Here is a 15,539-nt window from a genome sequence, read left to right as displayed (position 1 = left end):
GACTTATTACTAGCAAAACTTCTAGCAAACGAAAGTCCCAGAACTGATGGCTTCACAAGTGCATTCTATCAACATTTAAAAAAGAATTAATAGGGCACAAGGGCTCAGTTGGTTAAGCATCTGCCTTTAGTTCAGGTCATGAGCCCAGAGTCCTGGGAGAGAGGCCTGCTTCAGGATCCTTGCTCAGCAGGTAGTCTTGTCTCCCCCTCACTCCCCTCTCTCATGCGCATGCTCCCTCTCTCTTTCATTTCTTCTCAAAAAATTAAATAAAATATGTAAAAGATAATAAAAAAATATAAAGAGTTAATAACTATTCTTTTCAAGCTATTCCAAAAAATAGAAAAGAAAAATTTCCAAATTCATTTCATGAGGCCAGAATTACCCCTATGTAAAAACCAGATAAAGACACTACATAAAAACAAAATTATAGGTCAATATCCCTGCTGAACATAAATGCAAAAATCCTCAACAAAAATGAGCAAACATAATTCTGAACAATACAATAAAAAAGTCATTCACCATGATCAAGTGGAATTTATCCTAGGGATGCAAACCAAGATAGTTTAATATTCACTAATCAATCAATGTGATACATCATATAAACAAGAATAAAAATCATATGATCATCTCAATCAATGCAGAAAAAGCATTTGACAAAATACAGTATGGACTCAGGATGAAGATTCAACAAGGTGAGTTTACAGGGAACATATCTCAACATTATAAAGGACGTATATGAAAAAACCCCAGCTAACATCATACTCAATGATGAAAACCCTTCACATTCTCTAAGATTGGGAACAAGACAATGATGTCTACTCTCACCACTTCTATTCAACATAGTACTGGAGGTCCTACTCACAATCAGAAAGAAAAATAAAAGCTACCCAAATTAGTAAGAAAGAAGTAAAACTCATTATTTGCAGATGACATGATGTATATATGTCATTGGGCTCCCTGCTCAGCAGGGAGTCTGCCTCTCACTCTCCCTCTGCCTGCTGTTCCCCCTGCTTGTGCTCTCTCTCTCTCTGTCACAAAAAGATTATTTATTTATTTGAGAGAGAGAAAGAGAGAGTGTGTGAGCAGAAGGTGAGGGGCAGAGGGAGAGAGAGAAGCAGACTCCCCACTGAGAAGGGAGCCCAATGCAGGGCCCAATCTCAGAACTCCAGGATAGTGACTCAAGGCAAAGGCAGACACTTAATTCACTGAGCCACCCAGGCACCCCAAATAAATAAATAATCTTTAAAAAACATTTCTTAAAAAAACCCCTAAGTATTAAAAAACAAACAAACAAACAAACAAACAAAAAAACTATTAGGACTAGTAAACAAAAGGCAGTAAAGCTGCAGCACCCAAAATTAATTCGCAGAAATATGTTGCATTTCTATACTCAAGTAATTAAGTAGTAGAGAAAGAAATTAAGAAAACAATCCCATTGTTTTTTTGGTACAACTATACCAAAAAAAAGGAAAAAAAAAAGGAACAAATTTAATCAAGAGGTAAAAGACCTGTTGTCTGAAAATTGTTAGACACTCATTAAAAAAAACTAAAAATGACACAAAATGAAAAGACATATCATGCTCTTGGAGAAGAAGAATTAACATCATTAAAATGTTCACACTACTTAAAGCAATCTATAGATTTAATGCAATCCCTATCAAAATACCAATAGTATTTTTCACAAAGCTAGAACGAAGAATCCTAAAATCTGTATGAAATGAAAAAGACCTGAATAGTCAAAGCAATCTCATAAAAGAACAAATCTGGAAGTATCACAATCCTGGATTGGATGGAATACCACAAAGTTGTAGTAATCAAAACGGTATGATACTGACACATAAACAGACACACAGATCAATGAAACAGAATAGAGAGCCCAGAAATAAAACCATGCTTATATGATCAATTAAGCTATAACAAAGGAGGCAAGAATATACAATGGGGAAAAGACAGTCTGTTCAATAAATGGTGCTGGGAAAAGTGGACAACTACATGCAGAAGAATAAAACTGGACCACTATTATTTACCATATACAAAAGTTAACTCAAAATGGATGAAGATCTAAATATAAGACCAGATACCATAAAACTCTTAAAAGAAAACATAGGCAGTAATCTCTTTGATATCAGCCTTAGCCACATAATTATGGATATGTCTCCTCCGGTAAGGGAAATAAAAGCAATAATGATCTACTGGGACTATTTCAAAATAAAAATCTTGCATGCACAGAGCAGGAAACCATCAACAAAACAAAAAGGCAATCTACTAATGGGAAAAGATACTCGTGAATGACACATCTGATAATGGATTAATATCCAAAATATATAAAAAAATTATACAATTCAACACCAAAAAACCCCACAAATAATCTGATTAAAAATGGAAGAGGACCTAAATAAACACTTTTCTAACAAAGTCATACAAATGGCCAAGGCATTGGAGAAAAGAGTATGAAAATAAAAAGCTTAATTAAAAGATTAATAAAACAGAAATAGAAGAAGGATATGTAGAAAAGGGAACACTTATGCACTATTTGTGGGAATGTAAATTGGTATAGCCACTGTGGAAAGCAGTATGGAGGTTTCTCAAAAAATTAAAATAGAAATACCATGTGATCTATGAATTCCACTACTAGGTATTTACCAAAACAAATAAAACATTAACTTGGAAAAATTTATGCATCCCCATGTTTATTCCAGCATTATTTATAATAGCCAAGATATGGAAGCAACCTAGATAGATGAATGGATAAAGAAGATGTGGTGTTTACATATATGTGTATATTATGTATATTATGTAACAGAATATTACTCAGCCATAAAAAAAGATTGAGATTCAGGGACACCTTGGTGGCTCAGTGGTTGAGTATCTGCCTTCGGCTCAGGGTGTGATCCTGGGATCCAGGATTGAGTCCCACATCGGGCTCCCCAGAGGGAGCTTGCTTCTCTCTCTGCCTGTATTCCTGCCTCTCTCTCTGTGTGTCTCTCATGAATAAATAAATAAACCTTCTTAAAAAATGAGATCTTGGTATGTATAACAACACAGATGGATCCAGGGGGCATTATGCTAAGCGAAATATGTCAGACACAGAGGTAAATACCATAAAATTTTTCACTTATATATGTAATCTACAAAAGCAAAATAAATGACAAAACAGAAAATGAGAAAGACTCTATAGAAAACAAAATTATGGTTGCCAGAGGGGAGGTGGGTGAGGATATAGGTGAAATAGGTGAAGGGAATTAAGAGGTACAACAAGTAAGTCACCAAGATGAAAAGCACAGCATATTGAATAAGTAATATAATAACATTGCATGGTGACAGATAGTGACTACACTTACCATGGTGAGACTGAGTGCACAGAATTGTCAAACTACTATGCTGTATGTACATCCGAAACTAGTAAAAAACTGTATGTCAACTATACTTTGATAATGAAATAAAAAAATCAATTAAAAATCATTCCACTAGTTTTGTTTTCATGTTTTGTTCTTTGCTAAAGTTTTTAATTATTTCCTTTCATAATTTCAATCACTGTAACAAAGTCTCCCTGTTATAGTTCAATCATTTGAGGTTCTTCCCACTGTTTATTGTAGCTCTTGACTCCCACTCATGTTGCATCACTGCCTCACTTGTCAAGTTAATTTAGACTTATCTTCTGCAGGACTTCATCTGTGTTGTCAATAACTGCACATATAAAGCTCCATACTGATTTTATTTCTACTTCTCATGAGCACTCCAGGCTTATCCTTGGCCAGAGATCATTTAAATTTATTTTAAGATTTAAGATTTTTGGTTTGGGGGGTTCCCATGAATGATGAAAATTCATACGTCAATCCCAGGAGATACAGAATTATAAATTCTCAGGATTGTTTCATTTTCTACCCTGACTCTAGCCTGAATGAGATAAATGTCCTGTACTGGAAGGCATTTTGAGTCTTCTGGTTTAATACATGTTCGGTTATAATAGTCTACTCCAGTTCAATTAGATGTGTGTTCTCTCTTGTTCTCTCACTATACAAATATTGATATGCAAATGCTTATTTAGACCATATCTATCCCTCTTCTCTCCAAAAGATCTCAAGGTATACAGGCATACTTCAAATGTAGTGTCCACTTTATCATTACAAGAGATTCTCTCCTATCAGCTCAGATGAGTAAAGATGGAATCTTAGAGGCAGGGGAACTGATCATGGTAAAAGAGATAAGAATATGGGATTATTTAACTTGCATGACAGACCAGAGGAGATTCTGGGAAATGTAAATATTTCCTCAGATACTGAAAGCGTAAAACATAGATATTCGTTACAAGAATTTTGTAGACCAAAGGAAACATAGATTTTATCTTAATAAACAAAAAACGTTTTCTAAAAGTCGGTACTCTACTAAGAAAAAATGGAACACTCCAGCAGCTACTTATTACAGAGTTATCAATAGAATACATTCAAGAATGAGACGTAAAGTTAATAGATGACTTTTAATTCTCTATTACACCTCACTCCCCTTATCTTCTTATTTCCATTTCTCCAGTTAAGATGTGTCCTAAAGGATTCAACTTCATTCAGATTAGTCAAGGCTGTCACAAAGAGAACTTGAAAAAGCTCCTCATTGCTTAGGCAATCACATCTACACAATTATCTATTAAGAGAAGTAAGTCATTGTTAAGTGAGTATATGTTTTTAGTTAGTATAATATTTTTAGAGATCAGGGTGGGACAATTTGGTTACTAAACTGGTAATATTTGTGTTTATTTATTCAAGAAATACTGATCAAGACCCTGTCTATATGCTGTAGCAATAGACTAGCTCCCTGTCTCATAGAGTTTATAGACTAATTAATCTTTAAGAATGATTTTATGTATTTTCTAACACAAAAAAGAGACTGTGTAAGGAAATTTATTGCAAAATACAAACACAATATGATGATTACTCTTACTATCATTTATCTTTAAGTAACTGAAGATATGTCCAATTTATCCCTTGAATAAATTTATGTCTTCTATAAAATAAAAATTGTGATGTGAACTTTAGAGAGTTAGAGTATTTATGAATTCAACAGTATGAAACATGAATTTAAAAACACCAGGTGACCCTGTGTGAATGGAATTTTAAACTTGATGCAACCTCTTTGGAGGACATTTTGGCAATGACTTGTAAAATGCAGAATACATTTGTCTATTGACCCAGGAATTCCATTTCTAGGGATTTAACTGGAATAATATATTTACATATGTGGAAAAAGATAAGTGTATGTAAGACTTTTTATAGCACCCTTGATATTAGGAAAAAATAGAAATAACTAAATGCCTTTCAACAGAAAAAGTATTAAAAACATAAAACATGGTATACCCAAATAATACAATCCCATCAACTCCCTTAAAACAATGTATCTAGGAAAAACTCTCCCACATACAGCTGTGAACACATATATTTTTGTTATATTTACCCATGCAATACCCCTCTCCTCACCCAGATTTCCTATGTCCCCTACCATCTCGAGACTTAGGTTGTAAGGCATCCTGTTTTCATAGTCCCAGGAAAGGGAGAACACAAGAAACCAAGAAATCAATTGAAACACCAAGATCTATGGCCTCCTTCCCAAGAGCAATGACAATAACAAGAGAAGTGAATTATAGGGAGTCAGAAAGATTTGTATTTCTCTAATGTAATCCGCTATCCATCGATTATAAAACAAAAGATCCCCAAGATAATTGGAGTTAATCAAAAAGAGACATATCTAAGTCTCAATTCCCAAGTGAAGCTGATAAACATCAAAATCACGACCTTTCATCCCATCGCCACACATGCTTACGAAGGAGCAGCAGAAGAAATGGTTGGTTGCATGATACATCTGGGCAGATGTTGCAAAGGCAAGCCTTGGCATAGACCAGGGGGGTCAGTGGAATAATTTCTGGTGAGTTCAAGTAGGCACACAAGAGAACTAAGATAGCATCAGTGATCACTCGCACATCAAAGTAGCATGGTGAATCAGAAAAAAATGTTTCCTGTGCCCTCAGGAGACAGACAGAGCCGGCCTCATAGAGACCTGGCAAAAAGCAGTGAGAGATGCCTTATCGGTAACGTGCACAAATGCAGACCTCAGATGGTAGGTAGCACTGCAGTGCACAGAGAATGAAGAAGGCCTAGCACCTACTCCCTTCCCGCAGTTCTTGCCAAACACTTCCAACATCCAGGAGATGCTACTTTAGGGAAAACAACAGGCAGTCGCTAAGTTTACCAAGATTTTCTTTTTGCAACAGGTAGGATCAATGTTCAAAATAAAATACAAGTGGACAGTTTAACAAAGCTACATTTCATGAAAATCTGAATTTGTGGGCTGAGATTTATAGGGAACTATGTTTTGATAAGAGGGAAAAAAAAGTAGAAATGAGTGTGTACTATTTGCCCCATATATGTGTCTATATATTCAGAGACAATTTCCAAAAAAAAAAAAATTTATATGAGTTATTTAAAAATATGATAATTTAAAAAATAGTGACTAGATATTGAAGGATTATGAATATAGGTAATTATCAAACATATTCAATAGGAAGTCTGTCTCTTCCAACTAGCTGCAGCCAACTTCTAGCAATCAACTGAGTGAAAAAAACACAACTCATTCCTTCATTTGAAATATGACATTTCTCTTGATTTTTTTTTCTGCAGGGTAGTTGTCACTGTTTCTATCTTCAGAGAATATCCTGAATTTAGGTCAACAGATCTTGACCTGCCAGAGCTATGTTCAAACAGCTCCAGAAATCAGAAATTTATTGCTTTTATTTTTTTTTCTAAGAGTATCCTCTGTAATTGGCAATTAACCTTAGAACATTCTCTAGTATTTAACTTTCCATCCAAACACTGTCTTTTAAGAAGTTTAGGGTTTATTGTAGTGAAGAGACATACTGGGCCCTTAAAATGTTGCTATTGTGAACAATTAAGAAATGTTAGTTGAAGATAATAAGACAGTGTGTCAAAGAGACATTCTCAGGACTCTATTTCCTCTCTACACACTGGCCCTTTCTTCAATGAAGGGTTAATATAAAGTTACAGATACTTAGAGAAAGGAAATCAAAGTTTCTGATGTGGTATCTATGTATTTCTACTCTACCTCTTTGCTGCCTAACCTACATTCATCCTCTCATCCACCAGCTCACCCCTGACCATCCGGATTCTCTTTCTTTCTTTTTTTTTTTTTTTAAGATTTATTTATTATTAGAGAGAGAGAGAGAGTAGGGCAGAGGAAGAGGGAGCAAGAATCTTAAGCAGACTCTGCGCTGAATGTGAAGCCCAATGTGGGAATCCATCCCACGACCCTGAGATCATGACCTGAGCCAAAACCAGGAGTTCATATGCTTAACCAACTGTCACTCAGGTACCCCTCTCTTTTCTTATAATTGTCCATGTTTACTCTGTACTTAGGCCCATTTGTTGCACTCATGGAAAATAACTAAAAAATGCCTTACCCATGCATAATGCCTGCTAGCTCACAAAATATTTAAAGATCTTGGGGCGTGTGGGTGGCTCAGGCAGTTGGTTATCTTCCTTCAGCTCAGGTCGTGATCCTAGGATCCTGGGATCAAGCTCGCTGCTCAGCTGGAGTCCTCCTTGTTCTCTGCCTGTCACTACCCCTGCTCAGGCCCTCTCTCTCTCTCTCTTTCAAACGAATAAATAAAATCTTAAAAAAAAAAAAACACCTAAATATCCAACATTTCTTTCAATGTTCATAACACAATATGAGACAATCAAGGCAAGACTCTTCATTCATAGATGAAGTGTATACACTTTCCCAAGATTAAATAAACTCTCAAGTTAAGCCAGAAATCTAGTTTCTAATTTAATTGTATATCTTTTAATAGCACTAAACTACCTCATTTAGTCATCTGAATTAAATAGCCTGGTAGGTCCCACTTCTGAGTCAAAGTAATCACTCTATTCACAGTGAGCTAGGCATAGATACTAACTTGTTCACAGTAAGTTAGGCATGGTAGGCACCATTAATTGGGCTTGGAGAAATACATCCTAAAGATCCACACTGCCTGTATCTTACACTGGAAGCATTCCAAGGACACCAGCCTTACCATCATTGTACTTTATAATTCCATATACCTCTGAGAATGATGGCAAGAGTAACTGTAACCAGAGTGAACTTCTGTCCTCCCTAGCCCTTCCAATATTCCAGCTCTCAAGAAAACCTGACATACACTTATTCTAAAAATCAGTGCAAAATCATCTAGGTCCTTCCAGTAGGTCACTAAATATTTTTCTCAGATTTAATGCCAGATACATAGTATATGAAATATGCTAGAATATGAAAAATCACACTGAAAACCATCAAGGGTTATAAATATAAGTTATGAGCCCCTTTAATTAAATAACTATTCTAGTCAATATATGGTACCCTGTCACCATAAAAAGTTAACACAACTTAAAAAATGACCAACCTTTTGTTTAAGGTTTTGGGTGAAGGTGACTATATATCAAATGGTAACATTAACCCATTAAGTCCAGTGAACTTATAACTAAAACTGTTAACAATAATTGTGGAAGAAATAATTTGGGGTTCCTGGGTGGCACAGTCGGTTAATTGTCTGACTCTTGGTTTCAGCCGAGGTCATGATCTCAGGGTTGTGAGATGGGAGTCCCACCATGGGCTCCATGCTCAGTGGGGAGCCTGCTTGAGATTCTCTCTCTCCCTGTCTCTGACCCTACCCTGCTTACCCTGCTTAATAAATAAAATCTTTAAAAAAAAAAAAAAAAAAGAACGAAGGAAGCATTTATAAAATGTCTTTTGAACATAGGCCATGTCTGTGGACTAGAATATGTGCCAGAAATACAACAATAAACATGGCACCTGTTCTCATGATACTTACATCATGTGGGAAGGAGAAAATTAATCAGATGATATAATCAAATGATTATAAAGCAAAGGAGTAACTTAAAGCCCCAATATTCCCATCTGTACAATGAGGATAACAATTTTACTTAACTCATAGCTTATTATAAGATTGAATATTTAGTGCATGTAAAGTGTTTATTCTAGTATCTGACACATATGAATGCTAGTATGTTTATCATTGCATCAGTTCAATCATATCCACAAATGAGTATGAAATAAATGAAAATAAAATGTTTATTTTAAATATTTTAGATACAGCATCTCTCTGAACAAATACAGAATTTGACCATAATTTTACTTTTTGCTTTTTCTCCAAAATCATTCATTCTAGCATTGTGTCAATGCTGCCTTAGTTAATCTAGGAAGTAATTATTCACAATTTACCACAACGAAACTCATGGCCAGTTTGTACAACACATAAAATCTGGCATAGCATTATCAAAAATATGTATGCATTACCGACCACCTGCTACATATTTGGATACCAAATTAAATGGTGGAAATCATACATTATGTAGCCTTTTTAGATTGGCTTCCTTCACTTAATAATATGTATTTAAAGTTACTCCATGTCTTTCGATGGCTTGATAGCTCACTTATTTTTAGCACTAAAAAATATTACATTTCATTGTCTGGATGTACCACAATTTATTTATCTATTCTCTAATGGGGGAGGACATATTAGTGACTTCCAAGGTTTGGCAGTTGTGAATAAAGCTATCATAAACATCTATGTGCAGGTTTTTTGGGGATACAAATTTTCTACTCCTCTGGGTAAATACTAAGGACTGCAATTGCTGGATCATATGGTAAAAGAATGTTTAGTTTTATAAGAAAATGCCAAACTGTCTTCCAAATTGGCTGTACCACTTTGGATTCCTATTAGCAATGAGTGAAACCTCCTGTTCCTCCACATTCTCAACAGTATTTATTATTGTCAGTGTTCCAGATTTTGGTCATTCTGAAAGGTATATAGTGGTATTCCATGTCTTTTTTTTTTCTTAATTTGCATTTCCTTAATAACATATTATATGGAGATTTTTTTTTTTAAAAGTAGGCTACATACCCAGCATGGAGCCCAATGCAGGGCTTGAACTCATAACCCTGAGATTAAGACCTGAGCTAAAATCAGGGATCCCTGGGTGGCGCAGCGGTTTGGCGCCTGCCTTTGGCCCAGGGCGCGATCTTGGAGACCCGGGATCGAGTCCCACATCGGGCCCCCGGTGCATGGAGCCTGCTTCTCCCTCTGCCTGTGTCTCTGCCTCTCTCTCTCTCTCTCTCTCTCTCTGTGACTATCATGAATAAATAAATAAAAATCTTTAAAAAAAAAAAAAAAAAAAAAAAAAGACCTGAGCTAAAATCAAGTCAGACAGACACTTAACCCACTGAACCACCTTAGTGCCCCCTGGAAAATATTCTTATATGCTTATTTACCATCTTCATATTCTTTTGTAAGGTGCCTTTTAAAGTCTTTGACCAATTTTTTAACTGGGTTGTTTTCTTATAGTTGTGTCTTATGAGTTCTTTGTATATTTTGGATAACAGTCCTTTTATCAGGTGTGCCTTCTGCATATATTTTCTCGCAATCTGTGGCTTTTCCTTTCATTCTTTTGGAATTGTCTTTCACAGAGCAGAAGTTTCTAATTTTAGTAAAGTCGAGTTTACCAATTATTTATTTCATGGGTCATACTTTCGGTATTGTATCTAAAAAGTCATTGTCATACTCAAGGCCATCTAGGTTCTCTCAAGTTCTCTTCTACGAGTTCTATAGTTTTGTGTTTTACATTTAGGTCTGTGATTCATTTTGAGTTAATCTTTGTAATGGATATGACATCTTTGTTTAGATTCATTTCTTCACCCATGGATGTCCATTTATTCTGGCACAATTTGAAGAAACTATCTTTGCTCCATTGTACTGCCTCTGATCCTTTGTCAAAGGTCACTTGACTATATTAGGGTGGGTCTATTTTTGAGCTCTCTATCCTTTTCCATTGAGTAATTATTCTTTTACCAAAAACACACTGGCTTTATAATAAGCCTTGAAGTCAGATAGTGCCACTGTTTCAACTTTGTTCTTCTTCAAAATTTTGTTGGGTATTCTGGGCCTTTTGCCTCTCCACATAAACTTTACAGCAGATCACAAATATACACAAAATTACTTGCTGGGATTTTGATGAGATTGCACTGAATCATTATCAATGTCATATATATATATACACACATACACATATATATACATATATATGACATATATTGTATATATACATATTTTAATATAAATTCTACCACCAACATGGGGCTCAAACTCATGACTCTGAGATCAAGAGTTGCACGCTCTACTGAGACAACCAGGTGCCCCCTCAATGTCTTTTTAATAGAGAATTACCAAATATCAACAGAATTATTATTAGCTGACTCCTTCCTTGTGGAAGTTTAAACAAGGTTAGTCCCAAATTCAGAACAGTAAGTTTCATGTGACACAGTGAAACACCATATGGCTTTCTTAAATATAGTAATCCACAGGTCTTAAATTCTTTAACTCTTTGAGCATCCTATCACTGTCAAACAAAAGAGCAATTATCCAAAATCTTAAATTCTTTCTCTTTTTTTGAAGTTTTTTTTTAATAAGCCTCCAATAATGAACTGCCAGTTACTGACTATATAATAGTGTTGTGGAACATTCGTCACATTATCTTCAACCCTTGTAAAGGCTCTGCAAGGAAGACACTATTACCCATATATTACCACTGCTGATTTATACCAGTAATTTGCCCAATGGTTAAATGCCCAACTGTCAAAGACATAGGCATGATACCATCTCTGATACCCATCTATGATACCCATCTATCTTTACACTCTATCATATTATATCTCTGCCAAATAAAGCAAAGAGTGAAGAGTATACTTTGATACATAGAAATTTAAACCACCCAAAAAAGTTCAGCCATAATTGTAAAAACTTACGGATAATCTGAGAAGAAAGATACATTATTCAAGAATGTTATTTTTGAAGTAGAACTTCTCACACATTGATAGCAACATGACATAGGGAGGTGGAAAATGGATCTGACAACCTTTCACTGTTGCATTTTTCATTTAGCAATCCATTTAGATATTATTTGCAGAAGCTTTTGGTAAGTTTTAGCCCTGTTTCCATCTTCCTTGAATCAAAGATGTCTTTGCTTGAAATATTAAGAATTCCATCAAGTAATCTCTTACAAATATTTACTCAGTTAGGTCAGTATTCCTTAATAAGCACTGGCCTCATCTATGTTCAGAGGTATAAAGATAATATAATATCATGATTATATGTTCTATAGACACAAATGATTTATACTTATGAAAAACTATAATTATAGTGAGTCACTGCAAATTTAAGAACTCATGGAGGGCTGCTCTGAGGTTTTCTGGAGAAGCACCCCCTGCACTACCACTGTTTGCTAATTGAGCTTGTGGAAAGTTCAGAGCAATGATTAGGCATGCCAGGATTCATCTGCCAAGTAACAATTATGAATCACAGCAGGGAGCAGAAGGGCATGCATTGCCCAAAATAGCAAACAGATCCTAAGATGGGAGAGAATTACTGTGAGGAGTCAGAAAAAGAATTAATTTTTAAAAAAGAAAATAATAGACCACAAATTATGTTAAGAATGAAATAATAAAGAAAATATCACAGTTATAGTAGCAAAGTTAAATTCAGGGAGAGAAATGGTAACACAAAATGGTTTAGTTAAAAAGTCAGTTCTTACCCTAGGACTTATTCAAAAGAGAGTGGTAGCAAAGAGCAAAGAACAGCTGTTTAATGGAATACAAAATGAGAGACTAATTTAAGAGAGACTTTATAAAACTTTGACTATGTACAGGTTCAAAGAAATCAAACACACAAAAAAGAAGCAAGTAAAAGGAGAGAGGAGAAAGGAGAGAGAGAGAAACAAATCACTTCCATGCATATTGGAAACCTGTCAGAGAAGTTTTGATTTATCTGGTGTTAGCTATAAATGGAACCAGGATGTTAGAACAGCCATGATTTGAGGCAAAGTCTTTGGTATTGATATTTTCATCAGTAGAGAACTTGAGGGCTTGTTTTCTCTTTTACCTACTACGATTTCCTGTTGATGTTTTTGTGTATGTCTCCAACCTCCAGAACATATTATTCATTTAACTGGGACCTTGTCTGCCTTATTAACTGCTCTATCTTCAGTGCCTACAAGAATCCCTGGAACAATTAAAAAAAATTAAATCTAAGACTATGTCTTTGCATATCCAAAGACATTTGCTTTGTCATCATCCTTGATTGCTTTTCTTGCTTAGCATTGACTCCAGATTCAAACTGTAGGTCTCAGAACTTTGAGGGCATTTCTCTGTTATTTTTTCCAGCATCCACTCTTGCTGATGAACAAACAAAAATACTAAAGCTTTTGATTTTTATTCCTTTGTATTTATTGTTTTTCTCTTTGGAAATAGGATCTTTCCTTCATTCTTATCTTACAGTCTTAAGTTTCTTTAAGTATTTTCCCATTCATCCTATTTGGGATTTTTAGGCAACTTCAATATATAATTTATGTCGTCATTATCTCTGGGAAATGCCCTAAAATCATCACATTATTATTTCACTTCCATTTCTTTGTGTCTCTGAAAAATTCTTATAGTCAAATATCCTTGAATAATCATTGGTGTCTCATATTTTCTCTCATTTTCCTTACCCTCTCTCTTTTTAAATTTATTTATACTAGCAACCCCAGCGCTTCATTCTGGGACACCTATTCCCATCCTTGCAGACCTAGAACTCTCCAAAATGTCTAGTCAACTTTTTGGAAGGAAAACCTTCGGTTTTGCCTCATAATATAAACTGACTGTTGGTCCCTCAGCAAAATGTTTCTGGGATAATAAAGATGAAGTGAATTGCTCCATATAGTCCACATACAGACTTACAAATACTTCCTATTTGCAAGTTTTCTCCCTTTAGCACTCTCTAATTCTCAAATCTCATCCTGGGACATTGTGGCATACCACACGTACTTGCTATAGTCTCCTTCCAATTTTCAAGATCCCAGCTTTTAGTTTCATTTCTTTTTTTTTTTTTTATTTTGTATTTATTTATGATAGTCACACAGAGAGAGAGAGGCAGAGACACAGGCAGAGGGAGAAGCAGGCTCCATGCACCAGAAGCCCGACGTGGGATTCGATCCCGGGTCTCCAGGATCGTGCCCTGGGCCAAGGCAGGTGCCAAACTGCTGCGCCACCCAGGGATCCCCTTTAGCTTTATTTCTTGACCCATTCAACAAAATGTACTGAGTATCTCCTCTGTTCTAGGAACTGATTTGGATTCTGAGGTACAGCCACTAACAAATCAGGCTTTACTAAATATTGTCTCATCTAAAGTGTATCTTCCAGGAATTTGCTGCATTCTTCTATCTGATGATGATCTCTCATGTACACATCACATATAAATAAACATACACATATGTCTACACACACATAACCTGAAAAAGATAAAGAGCTGGGGCAACTGAGTTCTGACTACTAATAGTTCAATCTTCCATGATTTTCTTAAATGAAGTCAAATCATTACTTAGCAAGGTGTGTTTGGCTTAAAGAACTGGTAGTAACTGTATTTCACATGTACAGGGGAAAAAAGTATAATAAAAAACTAAAGGCTTTTTGTAAATTACCACTGGCCTTCTTATCAGAATTTGTAAATAAATCACAGATCTGAATTTTTCCTCCTCATTAAAATAGATCCTCTGGGTGAGCTGGGTGAGGTAAGAATTTATAGTGATATATATGGGGCACTCAGAGAGAATAATTCCCCATTAGATTTTTTTACAGATATTTTGTTTATCTTTTTAAGCAAAGTTCCATTTTATTTATTTTGAAATGTTGCCTTCAATTCTGTCAAGATTTGCAAATCAGCAGAGTAAAACATTCAGAGTAATGCACTGAGCTTTGCATTTTGCATTGTATAATGATAGTTCTTTAATTATGTTCTGAAATGTGGATTTGTAAAGATAGCATTTTATTTGAGCCATCACCTTAATTTTCAAATCCATATGGTTTAATTATCCCATTGAGAAGATTGAGAAGAGTTGGAAAACACCTAGCTGCAGTTGACTTATAGCATGTCTTTCCACAATCCTTCAAATGTCATTCTTAGAAATTTTCTTTTCTCATGGAGATTAGGGTAACTCATCTTCAGTTTTCTCATCTTGGCAATCAAAACATCTAATACACAACCTGGTTTTCTTTTCTATGCTTCTATCCTCTTTAAATTGCCATGGCAATGAAAATGCTGCTCCTTCTATTTAGGAAAGATGACATTTAGCAATGCTTTGCTATATTACTTCATATATATGTGCCCTACAGTCACTTGAAATGTTGGTCAAAGATACATGAATTCTCCAATATATAGATTCCACCATCTGTTTATTACATCTTTAATCAAACTGTCTAATCAGAATCTTTTTTGACTAAGGGCATGTTTGTATGTGTTTTCTGTCCCTGTCTTGACAGTTTCCTTTTTTTTTCCTTCTCTCTAAACATCTGCAGAAAAATGAATATAATGAAACAAAGTCATGTTTCAGATAATTAAGACAATATATCTGTGGACATTATCAGAGGTCTCTTGCCTATGGTAAGACAAGTCC

The sequence above is a fragment of the Canis lupus genome, chromosome 8, assembly GCF_011100685.1.
Source record: "Canis lupus familiaris isolate Mischka breed German Shepherd chromosome 8, alternate assembly UU_Cfam_GSD_1.0, whole genome shotgun sequence".
Lineage (NCBI taxonomy): Eukaryota > Metazoa > Chordata > Mammalia > Carnivora > Canidae > Canis > Canis lupus.
Note: the sequence above shows the minus strand (reverse complement) of the source record.